Raw genomic sequence first — 14,902 nt, 5'->3', positions numbered from 1 at the left:
TGCCCAGGCTGGAGTACAGTGGCATGATCTCAGCTCATTGCAACCTCCGCCTCCTTGGGTTCAAGCGATTCTCCTGTCTCAGCCTCCCAAGTAGCTGAGATTATAGGTATGCACCATCACGCCTGGCTAATTTTTATATTTTTAATAGAGATGGGGTTTCACCATGTTGACCAGACTGGTCTGGAACTCCTGACCTCATGCAATCCTCCTGCCTCGGCCCCCCAAAGTGCTGGGATTACAGGTGTGAGCCACTGTGCCCGGCCAGAAATCTGTATTTTTATATGAGAGCTCTAACATTTTTAAGTGATGGCAAATAAACCAATGTTTTAAAAAATGTGTCCAAATCAATCAATACATGTCTGGGCATCAAATTTGGACCCCCCCACCCCCACCCCAACACCTTTGGCTGCCAGTTTGTGAAGGCAGATACAGACTAACCCAAATAATCTGAAAAGTGTACACAGCCCAACCCCAGTTCATTAAACATTTCGCCAGAAAAAAACTTAAGATAAACAAAATTTAAAGAAAGAAAGCGGGAAAACCAAAGAAAGTTAAAACTGGTTGTATCAAAAAGGGAACGAGGGGGGCAGATCACTTGAGGTCAGGAGTTTGAGACCAGACTGGACAACATGGCAAAGCCCCATGTCTACTAAAAATACAAAAATTAGCTAGGCTTGGTGGCACAGGTCCATAATCCCAGCTACTTGGGAAGCTGAGGCAGGAGAATTGCTCGAATCTGGGAGGCAGAGGTTGAAGTGAGCCAAGATCGCGCCACTGCACTCCAGACTGGGCGACAGAGTGAAACTGTGTCTCTCAAAAAAAAAAAGGGGGGGAACAGTAGAGGGTGGAACAAAATCTTTCATTAGGTGTGTCCAAATCCCAGAAGGAAAATACAGTATCCTTGGGCTTGCAGCCAAGGGAAACCAGAAAGAAGGCACCTGCATCAGAACAGACTCAGACACTTGGGGGATTTAAACCTGAATCTTCAGTACAAGTTCACCGCCAGGAAGGAAGATGGAAGAGGGGATTTTTGCATCTGAAGGTTTGGGAAGATAAGAAAGTGGGAGGCCAGGTATGAGTCACACTGAAAACATTAGAGGAAAGGCTGAGGCAGGAGGAGAGCAGACTGGGCAACATAGTGAGACACCGTCTCTTAAAAAAAAATTTTTTTTTTTTTTAAGTTTAACTGGGCATAGTGACATGCACCTATAGTTCTAGTTCTAGCTACTCAGGAGGCTGCAGCAGGAGGACTACTTGAGCCCAGGAGTTCGAGGTTGTAGTCAGCTATGATCACACCACTGACCTCCAAACTGGGTGACTGAATGAGACTGTCTCATTCAGAGGAAGAAGAATTGAACATCATAATCACCTAAAGTGATTTTCTGCCTACCTTTTGGATAAAAGGACCTTGAGAATCTAAGGTGACCAGAGAGAGGGGAGGGAGGCTTTTTCATGCAGAGCCGCCTTTAATAAGCCACCATCCTTTGGTGTAGCTGCACTGGTGTGGGCTGACCACTGGGTGCCATTTCTGAGTGGCAGGCCCATGCCCAGCAAGCACCACCATTCTCCACATGTGAGTGCAGAGAACTGTTGGTGACCAGCACAAAAATCTGAAAGCTTTCTATTGTAAACCAAGGGAGAATCAGAGCTAAGAACAGACTCAGGGGAGAAACCACTGCAAAGGACAAGAGCTAGATTTGAATTCTAGTTATTTCCCCTTATTCCTGAGCTGTGAATACACAACATGTAAGGAAAATCTCATCACCAAATTGTGCCAAAACATGGCTAGGACCTACTCTCCTTCCTCCTATCCACACAAAAATGGAAATACCTGTATTTACCTGCAAGGCTTTTAGGAGGTAGCCATTTCAAAATTTAAATCATTCAGCCAAAATGTACTGAACAACAGCACAAGTAAGGTACGTGGATGCACAGGAAGAAAGGGGACCCACAGGTGAGGGATGGAGGAAGACAGGAACAAAAAAGCTGGGGGAGGGGAGAAGGAGAAGAATGAGGAAGGGAAGCAGCAAATGTAACGTGCTCAGGGCCATGGGAGAAGTGGGAGCAAAATAAGAACAAGTTAGTTGGCTGGGACTGAGGCAGGAAATCCTTCAGAAAGAAAAAAGGGTTTCTGCTCAGTTTAGATTCTTAATTTTTTAAAAAAATCTTACTGTGCTGTACTTTGCATTTCAAGTCATGGGACTCAGCTGCCCACCTAACTTCAGTGGGCCGGGGTCTGCAGCTGGTTAAACATGTTTTCTGTAAGGGGCCACCAGAGGCACAGGGAGCCCCATATGTATTTTTGTCCTCACCCTAAGGACTAGAGATGTCCTTTTTTTTTGGACACAGAGCCTCCCTCTATTGCCCAGGCTAGAGTGTAGTGGTTCGATCTCGGCTCACTGCAACCTCCGCCTCCCAAGTTCAAGCGATTCTCCTGCCTCACCCTCCTGGGACTACAGGTATGTGTCACTACACCTGGCTAATTTTTGTATTTTTAGTAGAGATGGGGTTTCACCATGTTGGCCAGGCTGGACTTGAACTCCTGGCCTCAGGTGATCTGCCTGCCTTGGCCTCCCAAAGTGCTGGGATTATAGGCATGAGCCACCATGCCTGGCCGGGACTAGAGAAGTCTTGACCTAATTGCTATGGACCAAATACCACTACCTCAGGATACAACTGATGATGTAATAAGTGAAAACATAAATTGTGAAATTTTACTTTCCCTGAAAGTCATCAAAATACTTCAAAAAGTACACTGCAGAAAAATGTATGCTCCCACTGCTACACCATTATCCCAAAATGTAATTGCATTTTCCTCTCTGAAATGATGACTGACAATATTTTCATTATTTTTAATCTACTGTCTTTAAACTATCACACACTTTGATACAATTTTATCCTCTGGTTTGGACTTGGCCCAGGCAGTGCTTGAATTTCCCCAGGATGCCAGCAGATGGCACTGTAGTTTCTTTATTCATCTTGCTGTGGTGAGTAGGATTTTGTTTTTAAAATTTCACAAGTTCACCACCTAGAAGCTGGCCAAAGAATAACAAGCCCATGTTTCATAAGAGCGAGGCTCCCCAACTCATCAAATTTGCAAAGGAGGAAAACGACACCGTACAAATTTGGATGCAGTGACTTTCTCCCTGCAAACAGAAGCTGGCATAGAAGCAATGCAAAATGCCATCTCCTTTCTCCCTGAGACTGATTATTAAAATTCATCCAGCAGGAGCAAAAATCAATGATATAACCCAAGTCCAAATGTGGATGGCAGCAGGTGGAAGGGGCCATTTACTGATCTCCTGGTGGAAGAAATAATGCTCAGGCGTCAGCTCCAAAGAGGCCTCCCGGTAGTACCTCCTTCCTCCAGCCAGATGCCCCAGGCCTGAGGATAGTGGGTGCTGGAGGTGGATCTGCTCTTTGGACTCATCTTTTTCATTGTCAGTGGGCAAAAAGGATGAGAACTTCAGCATGAATTTTGATGACCAGGGAGCAATAATTAATATTCTGCTGTGCTTTAAAAATCCATTTAAACATAATTATCATCAAGTACTGGATTTAACGTCTCAGAACTGAACCTTAGCAAAAATACTTGTTCATCAGTAACTCCTACTATTAAGACCCCAAACCTGCTTAAGTGTCAACATTTTTCCTCAAGATCCCTAGACTGCTTTAGCTGTTCCTGAAGGCAAAATTCACTTAAGAAAATTCCTACATTAAGGAATTTATCAATCCCATTAAAAAATAATAATTTAAGAGACAGTATTCTCAGAACTGAACTAGTTTCTTTCCTCCTACCTCTGTCTTTAACAAATTCTTTGCTAAATTGCTTTGTTATTCATTTTCACTCATTCTTTCATTCAGTATTTATTTATTCACCTCTCAGTAGGAGTCATGCATCCTCTGAGGTCCTGAGAACATAGCAATAAACAAGACAGATTCAAGGAGGGTGACTGCAGAGTCAAGGAGTGAGGAGAAATTGAGGTGATGGGACAGAAAAGGTTTATCTGAGCAGAAACCTAAATAATGAAATAACATTCACTTCCCCAGATGGGGAAAGCTGGGCAGGGGAACAGCAGGGGAGGGAACAAGAGGTCCCCTTTGGACATGCTAAGTGTGCGGTGCTTATTACACATCCCCGTGGAGACAGTAAAGAAACAGTTGGAAATGCGCGTCTAGAGCTGCAGATAAGAATTTGTAAGTGACTCGCATACTCTAAGCTCTGAGCCTGGCTGAACACTCTGAAGACTGAGCTCTGGGCCAACCCGATTTTTAGGGGTCAGAAAGAGAAGGTGAGGCCCAGCAATGAGACTTAGGACGAACAGCCAGTGGGAGAAGGAAAAGCAGGCAGAATGTTCCTTTACCTTTCTGGCTAGAATATTATTAAACTCCATTTTACAAAAATTATATTGCAGCTGGGCACAGTGGCTCACGCCTGTAATCCCAGCACTTTGAGGCTGAGACGGGAGGATCACCTGAGGTCAGGAGTTCGAGTCCCGCCTGGCCAACATGGTGAAACCCCATGTCTACAAAAAATACAAGAATTAGCTGGGCGTGGTGTAATCGCGGCTACTCAGGAGGCTGAGGCAGGAGAATCACTTGAACCCAGGAGGTGCAGGTTGCAGTGAGCCGAGATCGCACCACTGCACTCCAGCCTGGGTGACAAAGTAAGACTCCATCTTAAAAAAAAAAAAAAAAATTATATTGCAGCCTCACACTCCACACAGTGGAAACTCTAGGTTGCCATATTTTCTTTCCCAGTGAGCCTACTGCTTTACAGTGGAGATCCTCGTAAGACCATAGAGCAGGAGGAGGAACACACACAGGTCAACATGAAATTCTTTACACTTGTATGGAATTCCACCTCTCAAATGCAAAACTTTCATTACCCCCCCCCCCCATCACAGAATAGGACTATCAGTGAGACTGAGACGGGAGTGATGACATGCTTGAGGTCCAATCGTGCTGGGCAAGGGCATAACTGGGCTTGGTGGCCACGTCTCTGACTCCTGAGTCCAACAACTCACCCTCTTCCCCAGACTCCTTCTCATTTGTATAACAGAATTCCAAACTGTATACATTCTTTAACAGGATGCCTCTTTTCTATTATTTAAGGGATAGACAGAAAGGGGATACCGTTATATACTGGCCCAGCTCTTAAGTAAATTGCTAAAATGATACTCAGAAGAACTTGCAAAAACAGAAAGTTTTCAACACCAAATCTGACCATGGTCTATGGAAGTGTCAGAACTAAAAGTTCCAAGAACACTTTTTAGGAATTGACTATCTGGCTATTGCAAGACCCCCCTATCTGCTTCTAGAAGGAAAGGAGGCCAAATACCATGGCTCAAACTCATTTTTCTTCTTCTGTTTATATACAAATAGTCTAAGTTACATCCAGACAAAGATAACTCGATCTCATTTCTACATACTGAGTCCAGTACACTAGAAAAGTGCAATGAATGGTCAAGCATAAAGAAATTCCTAAAATACACTTCATGTTTTGGCTTTGGTGAGCTGTCCAGAAATTTCATTATAACCAAGAAAAAAAAAAAAGAAGAAAAAGAAGAAAAGGAAAGGAAAGTGGTTATAACCTAATTTCCAAGAAAGGAACATATGCTATATGTTACTGGAAAACCTGTACTTAAGGGATTTTCAGAGTTCCTTAATCTTGAGTCTCAGGAAATCAACTTCTCCATTAGTTGATTTCCTGCTGAATTTGGAATCTGGGCTTTTGCTGTGTCTGGGTCTTTTCCTGCATCATCCCAGGCCTGCCAAGGCAGTCCCAAAAGCCAGTAGCAGCCTTTTCTCCACCATTTCAAAAAAAGAGCTGACACATCTGTGCTACTGAGTTGTGTGTATACAGGGGGAGGCAGGGGAAGGTTAAAAGGTTGAAGGACTTATGTTAATAAGTAGTTACGATTTTCATTTTCTTTATGTCCTACTTAAGTAGGATAACTCTGTACCTTCACATTTTGCTTCTTTCATGACAAATCACTTCATGGTAAAGAAATAATTTCTCAATTTAATATTTCTTTCTATCCTTTGGGTATCAAAGGTATTTTTAGCATACAAACCTATCTCTCTGTTTAAGAGAAATAGACAAGAAACAAAATTCACTAGTTGCCATAAAAACTCAAGAGTCACCCTTTCTCCAGCCACAGGGCCAGGACTTGGATGATGCCAGCGAGACACAGCTGTAAGACGTACTCACTCTCAGAATCTGGCAGGTGCAGGGAGTGAGTTGCCTCCTTAAATTCCACGCCCTATGCACCTCTCCTGCTTGGCCCCATGATTTAGCTTGTGAATTCACTGGCTGAGACAGAAAAGCAATTCTATTGTCAAAATCTGGCATATTGTTAGAACTCCAGGAATATTCAGTATCAATGACAACGTGGGTGACATTTTGTCAAGCCGGTCAAAACAATCCCCATACAGGTTTTTTCTTTCATTTCACAGTCTATTCCAAGCCTGGACTTGCTGACTTTTTGTTATAAGGTCACCTTTATAAATGATTAAGGCAGGTGTCTGCAGTACCAAATCCAAGACAGTGGCCTGACCCGGCACACACACTCAGGAGTCAGGCAGAACTAGGGGTAAATGACAGTGCTGCCACCAATCTAAGCCTTGACTGGCTTTCTAAGAGCAGTTGTGATGATAAAAACAGTACCCCTTAATGGATTGTTAAGAGGATCACATGAAACAGTGAATGTTAAGAGCTTTGCACAGTGTCTGGCACTGGGGAAGCTCCAAGGAAATGTTACTTCTTGTAACTATTCACAGAGTAGTCCCAAACTGACAAACTGTCTTAGTCTTCTCCATCGGACTCGCTGTTCTCATCCCACCAAGCATTGCCATGATGTATCTCCTATTCTAGATTCTAAGTTTCCAAATCATTAAGGCTCCTCCTTGTAAATTATTTTATCATTAACCTCTCTCAAATAATTGAGATGGACACAAGGATTTCTCTTTTACTTCCCACTTTATAAAAGCAATTTGTATGTGTTTTAGAATTACAAAAAACAACATGCATAACGATTGAGCATGATGTCAAAATCTCTCTATCCAATGGATTTTCAGCACATTATTTCCATTATTCCCATGTTATTATCCTACTGGTTTCCTTAAGCAGTATTTAGCTTATTGTGTATGGCACATTGTCTACTAAATAATTTTTCATTGATGCTGCAGAGCTTTTCAATATAGGCACTTATATCAAGGGAAATGGCTTGGGTCCATCAATTAACTCAATTATCATTAACTCTCCAAAAGAAATGGCAGGATTTTCAGCTATGAAGTGTGGATGTTGTCTCTAAACAGTAATACCATCTAATCTTTAATTCTGGTTCAAAGAGGACTTTTTGCCCCATAATCCAAATTCTCACACTTGAAGGTGCTAAAAGGACATTGAAAGATCTGAATTTTCCAACCGTGAGTTGCAGAATTTTTACTTTTTCTACCCCACCCTCTTTGTATATCTTTGATTTACAACTGCCATCAGAACCACTTTAAGTCAGCCTATTCCTTCTATATAAGATGTCTCAAAAGGGCATCTTGCTCAGAAAAATAAGGAGAAAGACAGCTAATTTAGACATGCAGCATTAGTTCTAATGACAATCACCTTTGTTATCCTTCAATCCCCTGCTAATTGTATTAGACATATGGAAGTTGTAGGTAACTAAATATTATCTTTCCTGCTACAAATCAAGCCTGACTCCTTTTGTTCTGTCTGTGATAGAGATCATGAGCAGCTGACTGGTACCTCCATGTGAAGGATATCTCAAATGCTGTCATAAGGCCACTACCCAGGAAGTGGCACCGCACAATGAATGGCTCAGAACGTGGGTTCAGGAGTCCAAATGCCAGCATTCAAAGCCAAGCTCTACCCGCTACTGATTACTAACTCTGGGCATGTTACTTAGTCCCACTGATTCCCAGTTTCCTGTTACGCAAAATAGAGACAATAATGTTACCGATCACATAGAATTTTTAGAGTTTTCTGTGAGTTGTGACTTTTACTGTACTTACTACATGCCTACACATGCTAAGCACTAAACAAATTAAATAAAATAAGTTAGCTGTTATTAGCGGCCTTTTTTCCAACCGCTCTACTTATGAGCTAGGGCATCCTCAGTCCTTCTCCAAATGTACTTCCATTTCTTAACTTGTAAGGGATTGGTTCTCTGGCACCTCGGGAATGGCCAACACGCTCTCCAGGCCAAGGACAGGGCCCACTCCTGTTGACTCTAAAAATCCCTCACAAAGGTGCAGTGAAAGACATTTGTGTCCTTTCATTCACCAACTGGTGACTTGTACTGAAAGTTAATGATGCGGGTCACTGGCAGAAACTTAAAGAGTTCCACGTCTGAAAAGCAGCCAAATACCATCTCTCCACAGGGGAGGCCCATGGCCTGGTTGTGTCTGGGCCACGGCCTCACTAAGGCCAGGACTATCCAAGTCCAGCAGCGATGTGGGCTCGAAGTAGGGAGAATCAGATCTGGGATGGGATTCAGTCATCCTCTAAGGTTTCCAAAAACCCCTCAGTGGGTCTTCTCTTTTCCATCTGGGCCATATTTTTCTTCATTTGTGGCTTCATGGGTCTGAACTGTCTAAGAAGTTGAGATAAAATTGCTCCATGAATGCCAGCTTTGATACTAACAACACTATTGATAGTAACAGCATCTATTCCAGCACTATAAAGTTATAAATGCCTCCCCAATTCCTTCAAAGTTAATAACTAATGTTCAGAATAACCCCATGACATATGCTAGAGGGCGTGTGTGTGTGTGTCTGTGTATGTGTGTGTGTGTGTGTGTATATATATATAATTTTTTTTTTGGAGACAGTTTCTTGCTCTATCACCTAGGCTAGAGTGCAGTGGCACAATCATGGCTCGCTGCAGCCTCTACCCCTTGGAGTCAATCAATCTTCCTGCTTTGGCCTTCCAAGCAGCTGGGACTCCAGTTGCATGCCATCGCGCCCGACTAATCTTGATTTTTTGTTTTTTGTAAAGACATCTCATTATGTAGCCCAGGCTGGTCTTGAACTTCTGGCCTCAAGAAATTCTCCCAGCTTGGCCTCCCTAAGTGCTGGGATTACAGGTGTGAGCCCCCCCCCTTTTTTTTTTTTTTTTTTTGCAATGAAAGGTCATACAAAAAGGAATCAGCAACTGACCAGTTTCATACACAATCAATGATTCACTGTTTGCTTGGTATAGATAATAAAGCTCTATGCCAATGGATGAGGAAACTGCACACAACATGGCCCATACCTTCCAGGTGTTTACAAAACTCAAGAAGATCTTACTGAAATATAAAAATAGTCAAGCTAGTTGCCTCCCATGTCAATATCCAGTTCATTTTCTTTCTTACTTACAGAGTCCCAATTTTGTTTGGGGTAGCAGTATACCTTGCTAAAATACTCACTTCCTCGGACTCCCTTGCAGTTAGTTGAGGCCAAGTGTCAGTGTCTGGCAGGGAAGAAATACTAGAACTTTATGGTGAGATGTTTCTAAGAAAGCTAGTGTTTCTATGACAAAAAGGATTTACTCCATCTACATGCCTTTTGCCCGGCTCTTCCCATTATCCCTCCTGGAACAGACATCATTTTATCATAAGGAAGAAAGTTCCATACTAAGGATGGTAGAGTAGGAGAGGGAATAATTCCCAGAGCAGCTGCTCAAGTCTTGGAAAGCCCAACTCCAGACTCCCTGCTATATGAGAAGATGTCCCCATTGTCTAAACACTGAAGTCAGGTGTCAGTTACATGCAGGTGAATATAATTGTAACAGCTTGATATCGTTTGACTCTGTGTCCCCTACAGAGGTGGGACCTGGTCGGAGGTAATTGAATCATGGGGGCGGTTACCCTCATGCTGTTCTCGCGATAGTGAGTGAGTTCTCATGAGAGCTGATGGTTTTATAAGGGGCTTCCGCCTTCGCTGGGCACTCACCCTTCTCCTTCTTGTCATCATGTGAAGAACGACATGTTTGTTTCCCCTTCTGCTATGATTGCAAGTTTCCTGAGGTCTCCCTAGCCATGTGGAACTGTGAGTCAATTAAACCTCTTTCCTTTATAAACTACCCAGTCTCGGGTATGTCTTTATTAGTAGCATAAAAATGGATGAATATGCAGTTAGTGGTTAAGAAACGAAAATGACTAACTTCCACAAAGCATTGGTCTGGCTTACCAAAGTATATTCATATATCTCATTGTATTTCAGGCTCACAGAAACCCTGAAAAAAACTAGCCTTGCTGTATGTACGAAGAGACTCTGGCCTAGGGTCGTTATGTGAGTGACTTGTCCAGGGTCACACAATTAGTCATTGTAAGTCACAGAGCTGGAGATTAAACTCAGCTCTTCAGACACCCAAACCAATGTTTTTCCCACTAAAACTTGAGCTCCGTGGAGTCAAGGGGTTCACCAGTCTTACTGATCACGGTACTCACAGTACCTGGAGCAATACTGTGAGCCCAAAGCCAAAACTGCAGTGTCTCTAATTACTGGTATTGAAAGTGCAATTTAAGTTTGAAATGTGGCCCCTGGAGTCTGTGGCTTCAGATCAAATTCTGACTTTTGATGATTCTTCAGTAGGCATACAAATTAAGGAGTGAAAAAACGGGGGGTGAGGGGGCTTGAAATTCTGCTTTTTCTTCTGGTTTTGATCTAACCAGTAAAAACAAACGCCTTCACTTTATAGCCTCACTGTGAATTTTAAATTTTACTTAGGTCTTTTTTTCATCTTAAGAATTACTAAATTATTGTCAAAAGTAAAATAAAATAAAACAAAACAGGGTTGTAGCCATTATTTTCACCACAAAAGCTAGTTATTATAAAAATGAGAAAAAAAGGTAATTTCTTATGGGCTTAAGCAGCCTACTAAAAAGAAAGTACCTTTGTTAACATTATATTATTATTATTATTGTTATGAGACACTCTGGGTCTCACTCTGCCAGGCTGGAATGAAGTGATGTGATTACAGCTTACCGCAGCCTCAACCTCCCCAGGCTCAGGTGATCCTCCCACCTCCTCAGCCCCCAGATAGCTGCGACTACAGGCGTGCACCACCATGTCCAGCTAATTTTTGTATTTGTTTTTGTAGAGACAGGATTTTGCCATGTTGCCCAGGCTGGTCTCGAACTCCTGGGCTCAAGCAATCCACCAGCCTCTGCCTCCCAAAGTGCTTGGATTACAGGCATGAGTCACTGCGCCCGGACAGTGTATACTATTAAATGGCTTCCAATTATTTTGTAAATGGGGCAAAATTATTCGTTTGCTCTATTTCCTTTATTAAAATTTCCTGCATATGTGTAATAAATATAGGGTCCAAGAGAGGCTTTTCTGCAGAGAAATGTGGCTAAGGCTGGAGGGGGGCCCTCTGGAAGGCCCTCTGGCTCTCTGTTTGCGTGAGGCAGACCCAGGTTAAGAGCTGCTGTGAGAATGGGCTGCCACACACTGGGGTAGCGTGTATATGGGGTCACTGATCCCCACTGATATGGGCAGGGAGGGTCCCCTGCTTTGAGTATTTTCACCAAATGTGCAGGAACCTAGGGGGAAAGTGAGGCAGCAGGGGGCCGGTCCTCACCAGCCTCAGCCTGGGGTGGGGAAGGGAGTGGGGCAGATGGGGAGGAAAGAGGCTCCATTCAAGGACCTCCTCCTTGCGTTTCCATGGCAATGGCTCCGGAAGCAGGTCAGGACTTTCTCAGTGGAAACAAACAGTGGCTCCTATTCACCACCCCTGAGGCCTGCTGGCCATGCAGGCCATTGTGCAGCCTGGACACAGAGGACCCTGGAGGGATGTGGGGCCTGCGGCTGCCGCTTTTCTTCTGCCAGCTGCCCTGGGGGCAGCAGGGGAGTCCAGGGGAAGCAGCCCTGAAGGCCAAGGCTGGAGGCACTGCAGGCATGGAGGGCCCTTCCTCTCCCTGCAGAGCTCAGTGACCAGCAACCCCTCCAGACCACTGCTGTGGGAGCCACCCACCTGCCCTACTTCTCCCAACGGGCAGCATGGACATGCGGCAGTCCTGAATCTGCATCCAGCCAGCGGCAACCACTTCAGCCTTCCCCTGCCCCACTTCTAATTTATTCACAGACATGGCTGATGGAACATTTTTATATGTTATAAATACTATGAAAATGGAAACTCAAGTTTTCCCATCTTCTCAGATCTCATTTTTAAATTCCCAAGCATCTCTGTCACTTCCATGCGCCCTCCACACCTGGACTCACTCCAAGTGGACCCTGTCCTCTCATTCTTGATCACTCCACTCACTGATCTCACCCTGCCCTCAGATTACTTCACGTCCTTCCCCTTCGGGCGCTGTGAGCGCACCAGCACCTGCTGGAAATGATTCAGACACCAGGAAGCTTTCCAAGGTCACCGTGATGATGAAATGACCTCTACCAACATCAGCTGAACAGCCCCCAACTCGACCTGTGCTTACGATGCGGAGTAGAAGCCAAGAGCTTAAAGCTGACAAGACACTGATCTGGGTGGAGATGAATAAAGCCAAGCTGGCTGCTTAAGAGTCTCCTGGGAAACTTCTTAGAAGCCTCCAGGGTTCCACATCTGGAGATTGAATGCATTAGGTCTGGGCAAGGCCTGAGGATCTGTCTCTCCAACAAGCTCTCCAGGTAATTGTGACATGCAGATATGCTTGGAACCACTGGCTTAGCCTAGGAGAGGCCGGGGATCAGAGTGCCCATCTTCATTATCCATTCCCTCCTCGTATCCAACACCTCCAAAATAAAATAAGCAACACTGCAAGTGAGATGTTCAGAAAAGAATACGGAGTAATACAATAAAACAAGTGGCCAATACTTTTCAAGCATTATCCTGACTTGTAAGGCTTTATTTGGGCAAAGCTTTTAGATGAGAGACTGGGGACTGCGTTGTCTCGACCACCAAGCATTCCCGACCTGAAGGAGACACTCCCTGAAGATTCGACGAAGTAATGAATCAGCCGGTGGATAAAAGAATTCAGAAAGTGGAAGCGGAATAAAGAAAGGCTTGACAAGGCCTTTAGACCTTCCAGATCTCTCCCTCCCTTCACAGTTCTCCCTGCCTCCTGGGAGGCACAAAGTTCACCTCCTCACGCTGAGAGTGATACATCTAAAATACAAAGCCCATCACCAGGAAATGCCTGAGCTGGCTCTGAAGGCCTTCCACCAGCTAGGCCTGGGGCTCCACCACCTACTCCCCCAAGATGCTGTGCTCCCATGGCTTTGCACACCCTTTCTTCCACCAGGAACTTCCTTCCTCTCTGCTTCTGCCGAAGAGAATCCCCAGTCAGCCCTCAGGTGCTCACTCCTATGGGAACCTGTAGCGATTTGGAGTCTTGACACTTTAGAACAGCTGGATTACATTTCTCAGAATTCTCTTCCCTGCATAGCTCCAGGTTAGCCTAGACCACAAGAGAGATTTTACATGAAACGCAGAAAGTAGCTCTTTTCTTTCCATGCTTCATGGCCACTGTGGGCATGGGGCCCTGCTCTAGCTGTTATTGTTGGTCCTCTGGGTCAGGGGGTGGCATGGGGCAGTAGCTGGGCCCACACGCTCACATTCCTGCTGGGTCTCCTTCTCAGCTCCTCAGTTCTGGGCCTGTGATGTGCAGAGCTCCTGAGGAAGGATGCCAGCAACTCCTGCAGGCCCTCTGCACCTGCAAAGCTGAAGCCTTGCTTGGAGACGGTGACTGATGGCATGGGTGTCAGCCCGCCCTGGCAGGCTGGACTTTGTCCTTGCTCTCTTCACTTTGCAGGCATTGTTTTTGCTGAACTGCCCACCCTGCTGACTTCAGGCTGTACCACCTGACATAGAAGCAACGGCCTCACCTGGCCTGTGCAGCCAGCATGGGCTGTGATGCATGAGGTCAAAAGCTCATAATAAAGTCCTTATTCTATCTTAACATTCTACTTCTCAAATAGAACCCTGACTGATGCCAAAATACAGGGTCCTCAGCACCATGCCTATCCCCCAAGTGGGGTTCACCATCCCTCCTTCTGCAGTTCCCCTGCCCTGATAGTTTTCACATTGCATTATAAGCATCTTCCCATGTCTTCAGATTGTAAGAGGACAGCTATCTTACTCATCTTTTCTATCTTACTCATCTTTCCAGGGCTTACTACTGGATAAACGCTTATTAAATTAAACTTCCTGAGCTGCCTGGTCCATCACCAGTCTCTCTGAGCATACCAGTCTTTGATTGTACCTGTACCTGGGTAGATGAGAAGCGGTCTGGCCCTTGCAGATAAACAGAGCTGGATTCAAAATCCAGCTCTGCCTGACTCAAGGTCTGTGATCTTGCTAAGTCACTGACCTTTCTAAACTTTGGTTTCCTTAACTGTAGAATGCCATCTGCATTATAGACTTGGTAGGAGAATTAATAAGATATGCAGGGAGCACTCACTAAGCCGTAGGTGTGAGTCTCCCCATCTTCCTGCCAGTATAGGAATGATATTTATTTACTGATAGCCTCCAACCACCACCCTATCATTGGCCTAATATTCTGTTTCTTCTTATGCAAGAGAGAGAACAAACAGCAGTCACCTCCATATATTAAACAATTCCTGGCAGCAGCACCTGTCCCCAGCCATCCCAGCAAGAACACACACAGCCTGCCACCGGCAAAGGACACAAGACAGACGTGCAGACTCAAGCTGTGTCCGGGTCGGCTGGTGGCTCACTCACCAGACAGAGGGAAGGGCAACGGAGTTTCCAGTTGGGAACAGCTGAGGAGAAGGATTCTGGACCAGCTGCTCCTACCCCAAGCTCCTGCATTCTGGAATGCCGAGCCCCTCAAATATGCTGTGCAATGGTGCACGCGTGCACACACACGTGTGGACACGGTTAGGCCTGCACAAACACATACTTCTGCACATTGCTACCACAAAGGCTCTATGAAAATAG

General features: G+C 44.8%; 1 protein-coding gene across 4 annotated transcripts in view; it reads right to left on the bottom strand.

Annotated features, from left to right (window-relative positions):
* The window catches only part of SASH1 (SAM and SH3 domain containing 1), a 289,530-nt gene that overhangs the window by 83,317 nt on the left and 191,311 nt on the right, over positions 1 to 14,902 (bottom strand). The gene's annotated exons all lie outside the window — the stretch shown is intronic.

The sequence above is a fragment of the Macaca fascicularis genome, chromosome 4 (assembly GCF_037993035.2).
Source record: "Macaca fascicularis isolate 582-1 chromosome 4, T2T-MFA8v1.1".
Lineage (NCBI taxonomy): Eukaryota > Metazoa > Chordata > Mammalia > Primates > Cercopithecidae > Macaca > Macaca fascicularis.
The sequence above is the reverse complement of the archived record's forward strand: the minus strand, read 5'-3'. Positions and strand labels throughout refer to the sequence as shown.